Source organism: Elephas maximus, chromosome 2, assembly GCF_024166365.1.
Source record: "Elephas maximus indicus isolate mEleMax1 chromosome 2, mEleMax1 primary haplotype, whole genome shotgun sequence".
NCBI classification, from domain to species: Eukaryota; Metazoa; Chordata; class Mammalia; order Proboscidea; family Elephantidae; genus Elephas; species Elephas maximus.
Window position 1 is genome coordinate 198,468,440 of NC_064820.1, and position 15,529 is coordinate 198,483,968.

General features: G+C 42.1%; 1 protein-coding gene across 1 annotated transcript in view; it reads right to left on the minus strand.

Annotated features, from left to right (window-relative positions):
• The window catches only part of COL23A1 (collagen type XXIII alpha 1 chain), a 429,766-nt gene that overhangs the window by 56,825 nt on the left and 357,412 nt on the right, over positions 1-15,529 (minus strand). The window lies entirely within an intron of this gene.

Here is a 15,529-nt window from a genome sequence, read left to right on the forward strand (position 1 = left end):
CAGGTGGTACTGGGGCAAGGGCTGGTGCAGGAAGCTGAGACTTGTCCTCAGCAGAAGAGGACTCACAGAAGAACAACAATAAGAAGCCCACCGGGGTCCTCACCTTACAGTTTGCAAATCATGTTTCCTAGCCATTGTTGCTTTTGATTTTCTCAACAATCTTTTGTGAGAGGTATGATCAGCATGACCATTTTGACAGAGGACAACATAGAGGCCCAGAGAGAAGTGATTTGTTGAAGGCCACAAAGTTGGTAACAGGTGGAGCTCATTCTGGAATGAGGTCTCCTAACTCTCAAACTCCTACGCGCTTTCTGCTAAGTCATGTTATTGCCAACCAATAACTTCTCTGCTTCCCGGTCGATCCCTGAACCCAAACTCTGGACCACAAGGCTGGGACAAGGAGGCAGCAGTCAGTCAACAAATATTTATGGAGTACCAACCATGAGCCAGGCACTGTTACAGGTAAGTAACTGTTGTTGTTAGGTGCCGTTGAGTCGGTTCTGACTCATAGCAACCCTATGTACAACAGAACAAAACACTGCCTGGTCCTTCACCATCTTCATAATTGTTGCTATGGTTGAGCCCATTGTTGCAGCCACTGTGTAAATCAATTTCCTTGAGGGTCTTCCTCTTTTTCGCTGGCCCTCTACTTTAGCAAGGTAAGTAATGGGATATACAAAAACCCAACCCATTGCCATCAAGTTGATTCCGACTCATAGTGACCCTACAGGATGGAGTAGAACTGCTCCCTAGGGTTTCCAAGACTTGGTCATGAAGATATCTGGAAAAATGCATACCAGGCAGAGGGCACAGCCATCACAAAGGCTGAGGGCAGGGGGCACCTGGTTTGTTTAAGGAACATCAAGGCGACCAATGAGGCCACAGCAGAGTGTGCTAGGGGGTGGGTGGTGAAGAAGCAGTGGGAGGGGACTCAGAGAGGCAATAATGGCAGTGGGGCAAAGTGGTTGGGCCTTGTTGGCCATTTTTAGGACTGTCTTTTCTTTGAGATGGAGGCCCTTAAAAAAAAAAAAAAAAGCCAAACCCATTGCTGTCTTTGCAGGCATGTTTAAAAATAAAAAAATCATAACAATTCTAGCGGAAAATGAGAGGAAATTCCTTTGTAACTTTGGAGAGTGGAAGGCTTTTCTAACTACAGCTTATGATCCAGAAGCCGTAAAAGAAAAGCCTGATCCAACCAAATAAAAACTAAAATGTCTGCAAGGCAAAAAGCACTATAAGCAAAGCCAAAAGCCAAACTGGGAAAAAGAAATTTCTAACTCATGTCACAAAGGCTAGACACCTGGATATAAAAATGCTCCTACAAAGACATTCTAAAACATCCACAGCCTCACAGAAAGAAAATGGTCAGAGGAAAGAAAATGTTCGGAAGATATGAATGGAGAGTTCACAGAAAAGAAAATTCAAATAGCTCTTAAACATACGAAGCAAAAGCTAACAAGGTTAAAACGACAATTGCATCGGACTGGGAAAAAAAAAAAAAAAAAACGAGCTGCTGACTATGGCAGGAAGAGAACGAGGCCACTAGGGGAAGGATAAACTGGGACATTCTCTGTAGAGAGTGATTTGACAATACCTACTGAGATTTTCGGGGAGGCATTTGTGGTTACCCCAAAAAACCTGTTGTTCTTGAGTCTATTCTGACTCACAGCAACCCTATAGGACAGAGTAGAACTGCCCCATAGAGTTTGTGGAGTTTCTGTCTCTCGACCATTGGTGGTTAAGTAACAGAAATTATGGATAACATTTGGAAGAATAGGAGTTCTAGAACACTTAATTGTGGTCATGAGGAGCCTGTACATAAACCAAGAGGCAGTCATTTGAACATAACAAAGGAACACTGCGTGGTTTAAAATTAGGAAAGGTGTGCGTTGGCGTCGTATCCTTCTCCCATATTTATTCAATCTGTGTGCTGAGCAAATAATCCAAGAAGCTGGACTATATGAAGAACAGGGCTTCAGGATTGGAGGAAGGCTCATTAACAACATGCAGTATGCAGATGACACAACCTTGCTTGTTGAAATCAAAGAGGACTTGAAGCATTTACTGAAAAGATCAAAGACTACAGCCTTTGGGTATGGGTTACACCTCAACATAAAGAAAATAAAAATCCTCACAGCTGGACCAGTAAGCCACATCATGATAAATGGAGAAAATACTGAAGTTGTCAAGGATTTCATTTAAGCAGCAGTCAAGAAATCAAATGGCGTATTGTACTAAGCAAATCTGCTGCCAAAGACCTTCTCTGAGCGTTAAAAAGCAAAGATGTCACCTTGAGGACTAAGGTATGCCTGACCCAAGCTACAGTATTTTCAATCACCTCATATGCATGCAAAAGCTGGACAGTGAATAAGGAAGAATTGGAGCCTTTGAATTATGGTATTGGTGAAGAATATTGAGCGTACCATGGACTGCCAGAAGAACGCACAAATCTGTCTTGGAAGAAGTACATTAGAAGCCAGGATGGTGAGACTTTGTCTCATGTGCTTTGGACATGTTATCAGGAGGGACCAGTCCCTGGAGAAGCACAAGCGAAGTAGAGGGACAGCCAAAAAGAGGAAGATCCTCAGTGAGATGAACTGACACAGTCGCTTCAACAACGGGCTCAAACAGAGCAACCGTTACGAGGATGGCGCAGGACCAGGCAGTGTTTCATTCTGTTGTACTAGGGTCCTATGAGTCGGAACTGACTCGATGGCACCTAACAACAACAACAATGTGTGGGCTGGCTTTGATTCCCGGCCAGTGAACCTCACGTGCAGCTACAACCCATCTGTCGGTGGAGGCTTGCATGTGTCTACTGACGCTATGATGGCTTCAGTGAGGTGACTAGTGTAAGACAAATGGGATGAAAGGCCTGTGATCTACTTCCAAAAATCAGCCAGTGAAAACCCTGTGGATTACAACAGTCCGATCTGCAACTGATCGTGGGGGTGGCACAGAAACAGGCGGCATTTCATTCCGTTATGCATGGGGTCGATGACAGTTAACAACACTAAGATTTAAAATGTATGCACCAGTTGACACAGCAGTTATCCTCCGAGACATTATTTCGTAAATGTGCTAACCTATATGGAAAGGGACAGGCGTATTCAGTGCAGAACTGTCGTGATAACAAAACATTACAAACAACATAAATGCTCATCGATACGGAACTGATAATAAACAGTGGTACTTCTATAAATGGGATACTGCCTTAGTTCTTAGTGCTGCTGTAACGCACAAGTGGGTGGCTTCAAACAACAGAAATTGATTTTCTCACAGTCAGGAGGCTACAAGTCCGAATTCAGGGCACTGGCTCGAGGGGATTGCTTTCTCTCTCTGTCAGCTCTGGGGAAAGTGTTTCTTTCAGCTTCGGTTCCTTGGTTCCTTGGCGGTCTCCACTGGGCATCAATCTTTTCCAGTTTGTTCTTGCTTGCTTCTTTGTATAAGCTGCTCTTTTTAGATCTCAAAAGTGATTGGCTTAAGACACACCTTACACGGATATAGCCTCATTAACATAACAAAGAAAACCCTATTCCTAGATGGGATTATACCCACATGTATGTCATCATGTGCTGTGGAGTTAACTCTGACTCGTTGTTGTTAAGTGCCCCTGTTGGTTCCAACTCCTAGTGACCCTGTGTACAACAGAACAAAGCACTGTCTGGTCGTGCACCATCCTCACAATCATAGCTATGGCTGAGCTCACTGTTGCAGCCACTGTGTCAATCCATCTTGTCTAGGATCTTCCTCTTTTGTGTTGACCCTTTACTTTACCAAGCACAATGTCCTTCTCCAGTGACTCTTCCTTCCTGATAACATGTCCAAAGTATGTGAGGCGAAGTCTCCCCATCCTTGCTTCTAAGGAGCATTCTGGCTGTACTTTTTCCAAGACATATTTGTACGTTCTTCTGGCAGTCTGTGGTATATTCAATTTTTTTTGCCAGCACCATAATTCAAAGGCACCAATTCTTCTTTGGTCTTCCTTATTCATTGTCCAGCTCTTTTTTTTTTTTTTAAATTGTGCTTTAAGTGTCATTGTCCAGCTTTTGTATGCATATGAGGTGTTTGAAAATATCATGGTTTGGGTCATGTGCACATTGGTCCTCAAAGTAATATCTTTGTTTTTTAGCACTTTAAAGAGGCCTTTTCCCTCAGATTTGCCCGATGCAATACATCATTGGATTTCCTGACTGCTGCTTCCATGGGTGTTGATTGTGGATCCAAGTAGAACGAAATCCTTGACGACTTCAATCTTTTCTCTGTTTATCATGATGTTGTTTATTGGTCCAGATGTGAGGATTTTTATTTTCTTTATGTTGAGGTATAATGCATACTGAAGGCTGTAGCCTTTGATCTTAAACAGTAAGTGCTTCAAGACCTCTTCGATTTCAGCGAGCAAGGTTGTGTCATCTGCATATTGCGTGTGTTAATGAGTCTTCCTCCAATCCTGATGCCTTTTTCTTCTTCATATACTCCAGTTTCTCGGGTTATTTGCTTACCATACAGATTAAATAAGTATGACAAAAGGACACAACCTTTATGCCCATCTTTCCTGATTTTAAACCACAGTATCCCCTTGTTCTGTTTGAATGACTGCTTCTTGATCTATGTACAGTTGCCACATGAGCGCAATAAAGTGTTCTGGAATTCCTATTCTTTGCAATGTTATCCATAATTCGTTATGACCCACACAGTTGAAGGACTTTGAATAGTCAATAAAACACAGGTAAATCTTTCTAGTATTCTCTGTTTTCAGCCAAGATCCACCTGACATCAGCAATGATATCCCTTGTTCCACGTCCTCTGCTGAATCTGGCTTGAATTTCTGGCAGTTCCCTGTCGAGGTACTGCTGCAATCATTTTTGAATGATCTTCAGCAAAATTTTTACTTTTGTTTGCTATTAATGATATTGTTCGATGGTTTTTGCATTCTGTTGAATCACCTTTCTTTGGAATGGACACAAATATGGATCTTTTCCAGTTGGTTGGCCAAGTAGCTGTCTTCCAAATTTCTTGGCATAGAGGAATAAGCACTTCCAGCGTTGCGTCTATTTGTTGAAATATCTCAATTGGTATTCCGCCAATTCCTGGAGCCTGTTTTTCACTGCTCCCTTCAGCGCAGCTTGGACTTCTTCCTTTAGTACCATCGGTTCTTGATCATATGCTACCTACTGAAATGGTTCAATGTTGACCAATTCTTTTTGGTGCAATGACTCTGTGTATTCCTTCCATCTTCTTTTGATGGTTCCCGAGTCTGTCAATGTTTGGCCCATAGAATCCTTCAATATTTCAACTTGAGGCTTGAATTTTCCTTCAGTTTTTTCGGCTTGAGACATGCCAAGTGTGTTCTTCCCTTTTGGCTTTCTGACTCCAGGTCTTTACACATTTCATTATAATACTTTGTCTTCTCGAGCTGCCCTTTGAAATCTTCTGTTCAGCTCTTTTACTTCATCATTTCTTCCATTCACTTTATCTACTCTACACTCAAGAGTAAGTGTCAGAGTCTCTTCTGACACCCATATTGGTCTTTTCTTTCTTTTTAATGATCTTTTGTTTTCTTCATGTATGATGTCCTTGATATCATCCCCACAACTTGTCTGCTCTTCAGTCATTAGTGTTCAGTGCATCAAATCTATTTTTGAGATGGTCTTTAATTCAGACTCACAGTCTCTTGTGGACTTGTTTTAATTTTCTTCAGTTTCAACTTGAACTTGCATATGAGCAACTGATGGCCTGTTCCGTAGCTGGCCCCTGGCCTTGTTCTGCCTGATGAGATCAAGCTTCTGCATAGTCTCTTTCCATAGATTTAGTTGATTTGATTCCTGCTTATTCCATTTGATGAGGTCCACATGAAAGCTGCAGTTTATGTTGTTGAAAAAGGTATTTCCAACGAATAGGTCATTGGTCTTGCAAAATTCTATTATTTGATCCCAGGTGTTGTTTCTTCAGTGGCCAGAATGGGAACATTGGTATACTGGAGACTGGTCCTATTGTTGAGTGGGACAGACCATATCTAGCCCATCCACAAGACTCCCAGCTCCCTGAGCCCCCTCCTTTCTCGGCCTCCACAGGCACCAGGTAACCAGGCCACCATTGATTCCTGCTGGAACCATTGCCACAACCTTCTAGGCAGCTTTCTCCTTCTGGGTATCCCACGTGAATGTGTTTTACACATGGAGAGGACATTTTGGGGGACCAGAATGTTGTGGATTGAATTGTATCTCCCCAAAATATGTGTTGGAATCCTCACCCCATACCTGTGGATGTGATGTGATGCAATGTGATGCGATGTGATGTAATATAATGACCTACCATAATGCAATATAATGTTATGTTCATGAGGTCATACAAGTGTAGGGTGGGTCCTAAACCTAATCACTTCTGAGTTGTAAAAAGAGGCAGATTAGACACAGAGACAATCACATACTGGGGAATACTGATGCCATGTGAGGATCGACAAAAACTAAGGAATGCCTGGAACTACTGACAAGGCTGGGGCTCTGATTTGTACCTTTAGCCTCCAGAACTGTGAGAAAATAAATTTCTATTCTTTAAAGCCACCCACTTACAGTGTTTCTCTTACAGCAGCAAAATATTCATCCTAAAATACTACCCTAACAACCAGAGGGGCCTTTTAAAAATGCCGGACCCCTTCCCTAACTGACTCCCCATTGCACATGAAGTAAAATTCAAACTCCTGGCACTGCTTTCCTGCACGACCCTCAGCCACCGTGCTCCCCTACTTGTCCCCTCTCAGTTCCCAGTGGCGCCAGCTCTCCCTCACAGGACATTCTCTCACAGAAATCCGCTGTGTTTCTGTGACCGGTGGTTCTCGGCTTCAAGGCTCCCACACCGTGAAATCTGAAGGGGTCTTTTGCCCTTTGCCCCCATTGGTTTCTCTCACAACTTCCTGGCTGTTTCCTTCTAAGTTCTTAACATAATCTGTGAATATTAAATTCATTTATTTGTTGTTTATTGTCTGCATTCCCGAGCAAGTAGAATCCCTGAGAACTGGGACACTTGTCAGTCCAGATCACTGCTGTGTCCCCAGGGCCTAGAACAGTGCCTGGCAGGCACGAAGCACTCAGTATGTAAGTGCTAGACAGCTGAAGGGCAAGAAGGGCAGCAGGGCCAGCTGCCGGGCAAACCCTCCCGACCTGACTTCTTCGTGCTATTGTTGTTGCCACAGATGCCAGAGCCTCTGGAGATGGAACCCACGCCTGAAGCAAGTGGGGCACAGGAGTGATGGGATAGAGGTGGCACGGCCGGGATAAATTGCTGGGTTCCTGCTTAGAGAGTATGTCTGGTTGCAGGGCCTTCATCAGACCACAGTGCAGCTCCTCCCCAGACCTGGCACATGAGTGCGTTATGCATCTGGCCCTTCTGCACACAGCTTTCAAACATGTGTTTCAGGCCCAAATGAATCCACTTACTTTGCTGTCAGGAATTGGGAGCAATTAAGTAAGAGCCAAATGACTTGGGAAATAACAGTGGGTCTGAGGGAGCAGACGGTTCAATGGTTCTGTGGCCTCTTTAACTGAACTGATGTGGCCTGGCAGATTTTCCTGAACCTGGAGGCATGGCCCCGCCCACGCCCACCTAAGGATCGGAGAGAACACGGTGCACAAGCTGCTTGTCCAGCATGTTCCCTAAGCACAGAAATGCCATAGGTGGGTGGCTTTACAGGATAGAAATTTGCTTTCTCACAGTTCAGGAAGCTACAAGCCTTATTCAGAGTGTGACTCTAGGGGGAGGTCCTTCCTTGTCTATTTTAACTTCTAGTAAACAAACCAAAAACCAAACCCAGTGCCGTCAAGTCGATTCTGACTCATAGTGACCCTATAGGACAGAGTAGAACTGCCCCATAGAGTTTCCAAGGAGCGCCTGGCAGATTCGAACTGCCGACCCTTTGGTTAGCAGCCATAGCACTTAACCAGTACGCCACCAGGGTTGCCAGCAATTCTTGATGTTCCTAGGCTTGTAGATGCGTCTGTCTCCATCACCTGCCTTCATCTTCCCCCTGTGTTTGTACCTGTGTCTATTCTGCTCTTTTTATAATTCAAAAGGAATTAGGTTTAGGATCCACCCTACACTGCTATGACCTCAACTGATTGTTTTATTACATTAGATCACACGGTGAAAAGTGATTACACTGCATTCATTACATTAGATGTGAGATAATTACAGAGTCCCTGGGTGGTGCAAACGCTTAACACACTCAGCTGCTAATTGAAGGTTGGAGGTTGGAGTCTACCCAGAGGCATCTCAGAAGAAAGGCCTGGGGATCAACTTCTGAAAAATCAGCCATTGAAGACCCTGTGGAGCACGGTTCTACTCTGACACACATGGGGTCGACATGAGTCAGCGCCGACTTGATGGTAACCTTTATTTTTTTTTACAGGTAATTACATTAGATTGCATTATGGTAGGTAATTACATTAGATTACATTATGGAAGGTAATTTGTTCTACTCCAGGCCAACTAATTTATTTGCATGTAACTATTCCATAACAGCAATTAGATTAGTGTTTGGCCAAACCACTGGGAACCATAGCCTAGCCAATTTGACACATAAAATTAACTATCTCACCCCATGTTGACAGTGAGCAGAGTGGGTGGTGGGCTTGGAAAACTACGATGCCCATCTGGAGCTCTGAGGCCCTCTGGGCCCATTCACTTCCTGCATGTTTCCCAAAGGGCATATTCCAGTTTTCTTGAAAAGCAAACTTGGAAGAGTAATTCCCACATCCTGAAAGGTGTTTGGCAGCTTCTACCCTTCTCACACATACCAAGAAGTGAGAGCTAGCCTTGGCCCCGAGGCTGCTTCCTGCCTGAAGCCTCCCACCTGGACTCCTAACTTCCCACCTGCCTGGTCTCTGCTCTTCCCAACAGCTCCTCATTCTGACTGAGCCCTTTGCCTCTCCCCATTCAGCCAGCTCAGGAAGACGCTTCACCCTTGGAAACCCGAACCTACCCCTACCACAAGGACAACAAACTTCATTTGTGCTTCTCAGGGGCTTTTCCACAAAGGAGCAGAGTGGGCCAAAGGCTTTTAGACCCAGTTTTCAGGTAGATGAAATGAGGCTTGGAGGTTAGCAAATTCAGAGACAATAATGAGTTAGTGAGCCAGGCACTTAGCTCAGGCTTCAGACTCTGCCTTTAATTGTGCCAATAGTGTAAGGAAAGTGTGTAAGGAAAGTGTAGAGGCCTTAGAATCCTGGCTCTACAACTGGTGAGCTCTAGATTTCAAACAAGTGCCTGTTGCCTCTGAGGCAAAGCTGGCTTTGTCTTTGAATTTCAGCATTTTTATTATGATGTGTCTGGGTGTGGATCTCTTTCCATTTATCCTACTTGAAGTTTATTAAATTTTTTTGATATGCAGATTAATATTTTTCAGCAAATTTGGGAAGTTTGCAGCCATTATCTCTTCACACATTTTCTTTTGATCTTTCTTTTTCTCTTCTCTTTCTGGTACTCCCATAATGCGCATGTTGGTGCACTTAAAGGTGGTGTGGTGTGTGCACACACACACATAAAACAAAAGCACACACATATAAAACAAAATATTTGACATCTCAACTACACATGCACAGTTCAGTGACATTATGTCCATCATGTTGTTCAACCATCACCCTTATCTGTTCCTGGGGTCTGTTTTTGTTGTTTGCTTGTTTATTGGTTTTGTGACTTGGCCAGGCTATTTTAGTGAAGTTTATTTCACCCCACAGGATGAAGCCATTGATGTCATTCCTCAGAGGGTTGGGGGTGCACACAGTCACCCCGGGATGATAGTGGTTTTAGTAGGGATCTCTTTGACTCTTTCTTTCCTTGATCTCTTGGTTAAGTTGTCTGTCTCATCTGGTGTTTCACCCCACCCATTAGGTTTCACTAATTGCTGGCTGACTGCTCTACTGTTTTCAACAATGCCCTGGGAGCATAAATTGCTCAGCAGTTTGATCCAATTAAATTCAGCAGAGGTAATTTTTGAGGCCAGTCTTTGAGGTTTGTTCTGACCCCAGGAGGGCTCTTCTTAGCTGTGTCTTTCTGTGGTTCCTTTTGGTGAACTAGCTGGCCTATGGTTTAGATTGTTGCTCTTAATTAAAAGGAGCTATTGTTTTCAGGAGTGCCCTTAGGCCTAAATTTCCCTGCACTCTGTTTCAAATAAAATCAGCTCCTCTGGGGAAAGCTTCAAAGTTCTCTTTACTTAAGAACTGGCGCTTTTCCTGAGCAAAGTCCTTATAGCCACTACTCGGGGCACTGGTTGGGCCAGTAGCCTCTGATCTTCTTGGCTTGCCTCTTTCTTGCCTTTCCAGGTGTGGAATCTGTGCCCTATGAGAGAGCTGGGGCAAGGGCAGCTTGGACGCCAGTATTATCAGTCTACTTCACCTTGAGTAGAACCTCTGTCATAAGGATGGGGGCTGCACCCACTAGGAACTTAGCCTCTTCGACTTAAAGTTGGATAGGATGAGAAATGCTGGTGGTCTACTGGTAACCCTTAATGGGAGCTGAAGGGGAGAGGAAGCCCCATCCTCTTGAAAACACTTGCCTGGAGTGGAGCTTCTATGAAGCTGAGTTAGGAGAGGTGGGAGGAAGCAGGTTGTGGCTCAAATACCACAGACTCTCACTGTTCCTACCAAGTTTTACTAGAGTTTCTTGAATAAACATGTCTTCATTTGTTGCATGCCCTTAGGGCAATTTCCAGGGACTTTAAATGGTTGTTTTTCATAGTTTCTGACATTTTTGCTGAAGACACTTTTGCTGCTCACGCTACCATCCTAAAAGTGGCACTCAACACTACATCATTTTAAAACGTTTTTATCTTCCCAAGAAGAAACTCTGTGACCATTAGCAATCACTCCCCCTTTCTTCCCTCTCCCCAACCCCTGGAAACCACTGTTGTTCTTTCTGTCTCCGTGGATTTGTTTACTCTGGACATCTCGTATAAGTTGGCTCGTACAATATATGGTCTTTTGTGACTGGCTCCTTTAATTTAGCATAATGTTTTCCAGGTTCATCAATATTGTAGCATGCTTAAGTACTTCATTCCTTTTTATTGCTGAATAATATTCCATTGTATGAATATACCACATTTTTGTTTATCCATTCATTGGTTAATTGAGATTTGGGTTCTTTTCACCTTTTGGCTATTATGAATAATGATGTTAGGAACATTTGTATAAAAGTTTTTGTGTAGATATATTTTCATTACACTTGGGTATATAACTAGAAGCAGAATTGGTGGGTCACAGTGTATCTATGTTTTACCATTTTGAGCAAGTTCCAGACTGTTTTTCAAAGTGCTGCACCACTTTATAATCCCATCAGCAATTCATGATGGTTCCAATTTCCCCAAATCCTCACCAACACTTGCTATTGTCTTTTTTTTTTTTTTTAATAATATTTTATTGTGTTTTCAGTGAAGGTTTACATAGCAGTTTGGGTTCCCATTCAACAATTTCTACACAAGTTGTTCAGTGATTCTGGTTATATGCTTCACAATGCCTGATCATTCTCATTACTTCTGTTCTGATTGTTCCGTTTCCATTAACTTAGTTTCCCTGCCCCCTTACACTCTCATCTTTGTTTTAAATAATCGCTGTTTGGTCTCATATAGGTGATTTTTTAAAGAAGCACAGTACTTATGGGTGATATTCATTCTTTTTTGAAACAATCTGCTATTTAGCTACACAGTGACCTCAGGGGTTAGTTTCAGTTCAAGATTTGAAGAGTATCTCAGGGCAATAGTCTCAGTCCACCAGTCTCAACCAATACAGTAGGTCTTTTTTTTAAGGAAATTTGAGGTTGTGTTCCACATTTTTCTCCCATGCTCTTGTCTGTCTTTTTGATTTTAGCCATCCTAGTGGGTCTCTCATTGTGGTTTTGATTTTGCATTCAGTTGTCCCAGCATTGTTGAATTGTCTTGGCATCCTTGTTGAAAACAAAATGCCAATAAATCTAAACATCTTCCGGACTCTCAAATCTAATCCATTGATCTGTATGTCTATCCTTTTGCCCACAATTTTTAAAATTGTGGATGTGAGCCCTCCAACTGTGTTCTTTTTCAAGGGGTTTTTGTTCTTAAAGGTCTCTTGCATTCCATGTAAACTACAGGATCAGTCTGTTACTTTCTGGGGAAAAAAAAAATCCAGCTGGGTTTTCCTAAGGATTGCGTTAAATCTGTAGATCAGTTTGGGGAGTATAGCCATATTAACATTATATTACGTCTTACAGTACTTAACGTGTATTAAATCTTCCAGTCATGAACATGGGACATCTTCCTATTTATTTAGGTCTTCTTTAATTTATTTCAACAATATTTTGTAGTTTTTATTGCACAAGTTTTGCACTTCTTAAATTTATTCCTAAATATTTTATTCTTTTTCATGCTACTGTAAATGGAATTGTTTTCTTAATTTCATTTTTGAATTGTTTGCTGCTAGTATATAGAAATACAATTGATTTTTGTGTATTGATCTTGTATCCTGAAACCTTGCTGACATTGTTTATCAGTTCTAATTGTTTTTTGTTGTTGTGTGCCAACCAGTCGATTCTGACTCATAGCGACCCTATGCCCCATAGGGATTCCTAGGCTGTAATCTTTATGAAGGAGCCCTGGTGGTGCAGTGGTTAACAGCTTGGCTGCTAACCAAGAGTTCAGCAGTTCTAATCCATCAGTCGCTCCTTGGAAACCCTGTGGGGCAGTTCTTCTCTGTCCTATACGGTCGCTATGAGACAGAATCAGATCAACAGCAACAGCCTTGGTTGGTTTTTGGTTTAATCTTTATGGGAGCAGATTTTAGCCTGAAGGAGTTCCTTTAGTATTTCTGGTGGGGCAGATCTGCTAGTGATAAAGTCTCTTCATTTTTGTTTATCTGATCATATCTTAATTTCTTCTTTATTTTTGAAGGATAAATTTGCTTTAAATAGAATTCTTGGTTGACATTCTTTTCCTTTGTTTACTTTGAATATGGCATCACACTGCCTTCTGATGAGAAATCAGCTGTTAATCTTATCAAAGATCCCTTTTATGTGGTGAGTCATTTTTTTTTTTTTTTCTTGCTACTTTTAAGAGCCTGTCTTCATTTTTGGCTGTTGGCAGTGTGAGGCTGAAGTGTATGGGTATGGGCCTCTTTGAGTTTATCCCATTTGGAGTTTGTTGGGATGTGTAGATTAATGTTTTTCATCAAATTTGGGAAGTTTTTGGCTATAATTTCTTCAAATCTTTTTTCTGCCCTTTTCTCTCTTGTCCTTCTGGGATTCCCATTATGTGTATATTGCTGTACTTGATGATGTCCCACAGGTTTCTGAGGCTTTGTTGATTTTTCTTCACTCTTTTTCTTTTTGTTCCTCAGACTGGATAATTTCAATTGGCCTATCTTCAAGTTTGCTGATTCTTAATCCTTCCAGCCTAAATCCCTTCTAGTGAAATTTTCATTTCAGTTATTGCATTTTACAAATCCATAATTTTGATTTGGTTCTTTTTCATACTTTCTATCTCCTTACTGATGGTCTCCATTTTGTAGGACATCATTCTCATGATTCCCTTTAATTCTTTAGACATGGCTCCTTTTAGTATTTTCAACATATTTATATGAGCTAATTTAAATTTTACTAACTCCAACATTTGGGTTTCCTCAGAGATACTTTCTATTGGCTGCTTTTTTTTTTTTTTTTTTCATGTCAGCCATACTTTCCTGTATCTTTACATGTCTCATTATTTTGCTGAAAACTGGGTGGCCGTCTAAAATCAAATTTCCTTTATTCTCCCGAGAATTTGTTGTTGTTGTTTTTGCTGTTTGTTTTTTTTAGTGGCTTTCCTGGACTATTTCTCTAAAGTGTATATTCTTTGCCATGTGTGGCCACTTAAGCCTCTGCTTGGTTAGCTTAGTGGTCAGCTAAAACAGCGATTTCCTTCAATATCTTGATATAATAAGTCTTCTACTCTTTGCTGAGGGGCTCTTTGTGTATGTTGGGACACAACTTCAATGCTCCAGCAGTTTGTAACTCTGCCTTTGCTATCACTTCCTGCTTGAGGTGAGAGATTAGGTCCTTCTCAGGACTTTTGTAGAAACACACACAACCCAGAACATACATGTGTCTTCTAGATCCCCAGGAATATGTAGGGATTTTTAAAGCCCCTTTGGATTTCTCATTCCCTATATTTTCCTTTTAATTTTTTGAGTCAGCCTCTTGTTTACCCAGTCTGGTATCACTACCCCTGGCAGCTGTGATGGTAAACAATCGCTGCTGATTGTTTTTGAAGTGTCCTGGGGATAGCGCCTTTCAGACTGAGAGAGCTCTGTGTCGGGTCAAACAAAGACAAACCCTGTAAATGGGTCTTTTCCAGGGAGCTGCCAAGCAGGAAAATAAGGACAGTTCTCTGGGGATGAACATTTGGGGAGCTCCAAACCTGTTCTGATTCCTCCAGTGGTTGCTAGTTTGCTGGTTTGCGCAGGGACTGGGGTTGCTAGGCCGCTGGTTTTTAAGACTACTGTGGAGCTGGAGAGAGGTTAATGGGAATAGGGCAAATTGAAATGCTAAAAAGCTTGCTGTTCTTACCAAGATTTAGTCATTTCTCTTCAATAAATGCTCTCCAGTTTGTTGTAGGCCTTTCATTAATTTCCAGTCTTCTGAAAAAGTCGATTTTCTCCAGTGTTCTCACTGCTTTTATGGAGGAACAGACTTTTAGAGGTCCTTTTTTTTTTTACTGCACCATTCCAGAAGTACTTCTTCCACTGAATTTTAGAAAAGGATTTCTTGGTGGAGCAGGTAAAAAGCCAAGCACTGACACTGTTGATTGAAGGCTGGAAGCTGCAGAGATCTAGGAAACGCCTCCATTTGTCTCCGTGTATTTAGCACAGGTGTTGGCCAAGCAGCATTTCATGACCTCGTCCTTGACTCATCTGCCTCCTGACTCTCTCTCTAACCTTCATTTGCTCACGTCTTCGTCTTTCTTTCTCCTTCTTCCCTTCCTTCTCCTTCCACTCCACAAGCATTTATTGAACATCTCCTGAGGGCTTGGGGATTCAGGCACAGCCCCTTCCCTTCGGAGTACATGCTTTGGGGGAGGAGACAGACAAATTTGCAGACAACCACACTAGGTGTATTCCTTCTATCTTCTTTTGATGCTTTCTGCATCATTCAAGTTTTTGCCCAAAGAATCCTTCACTATTGTAACTCGAGGCTTGAATTTTTTCTTCAGTTCTTTCAGCTTGAGAAACGCCAAGTGTGTTCTTCCATTTTGGTTTTCCATCTCCAGCTCTTTGCACATGTCATTATAATACTTTACTTTGTCTTCTTGAGACGCCCTTTGAAATCTTCTGTTCAGTTCTTTTACTTCATCATTTCCTCCTTTCGTTTTAGCTGCTTGACATTCATGAGCAAGTTTCAGAGTCTCCTCTGACATCCATCTTTGTCTTTTCTGTCTTTTCAATGACCTCTTGCTTTCTTCATGTATGATGTGCTTGATGTCATTCCACAACACATCTGGTCTTCCGTTGCTAGTGTTCAATGTGCCAAATCTGCT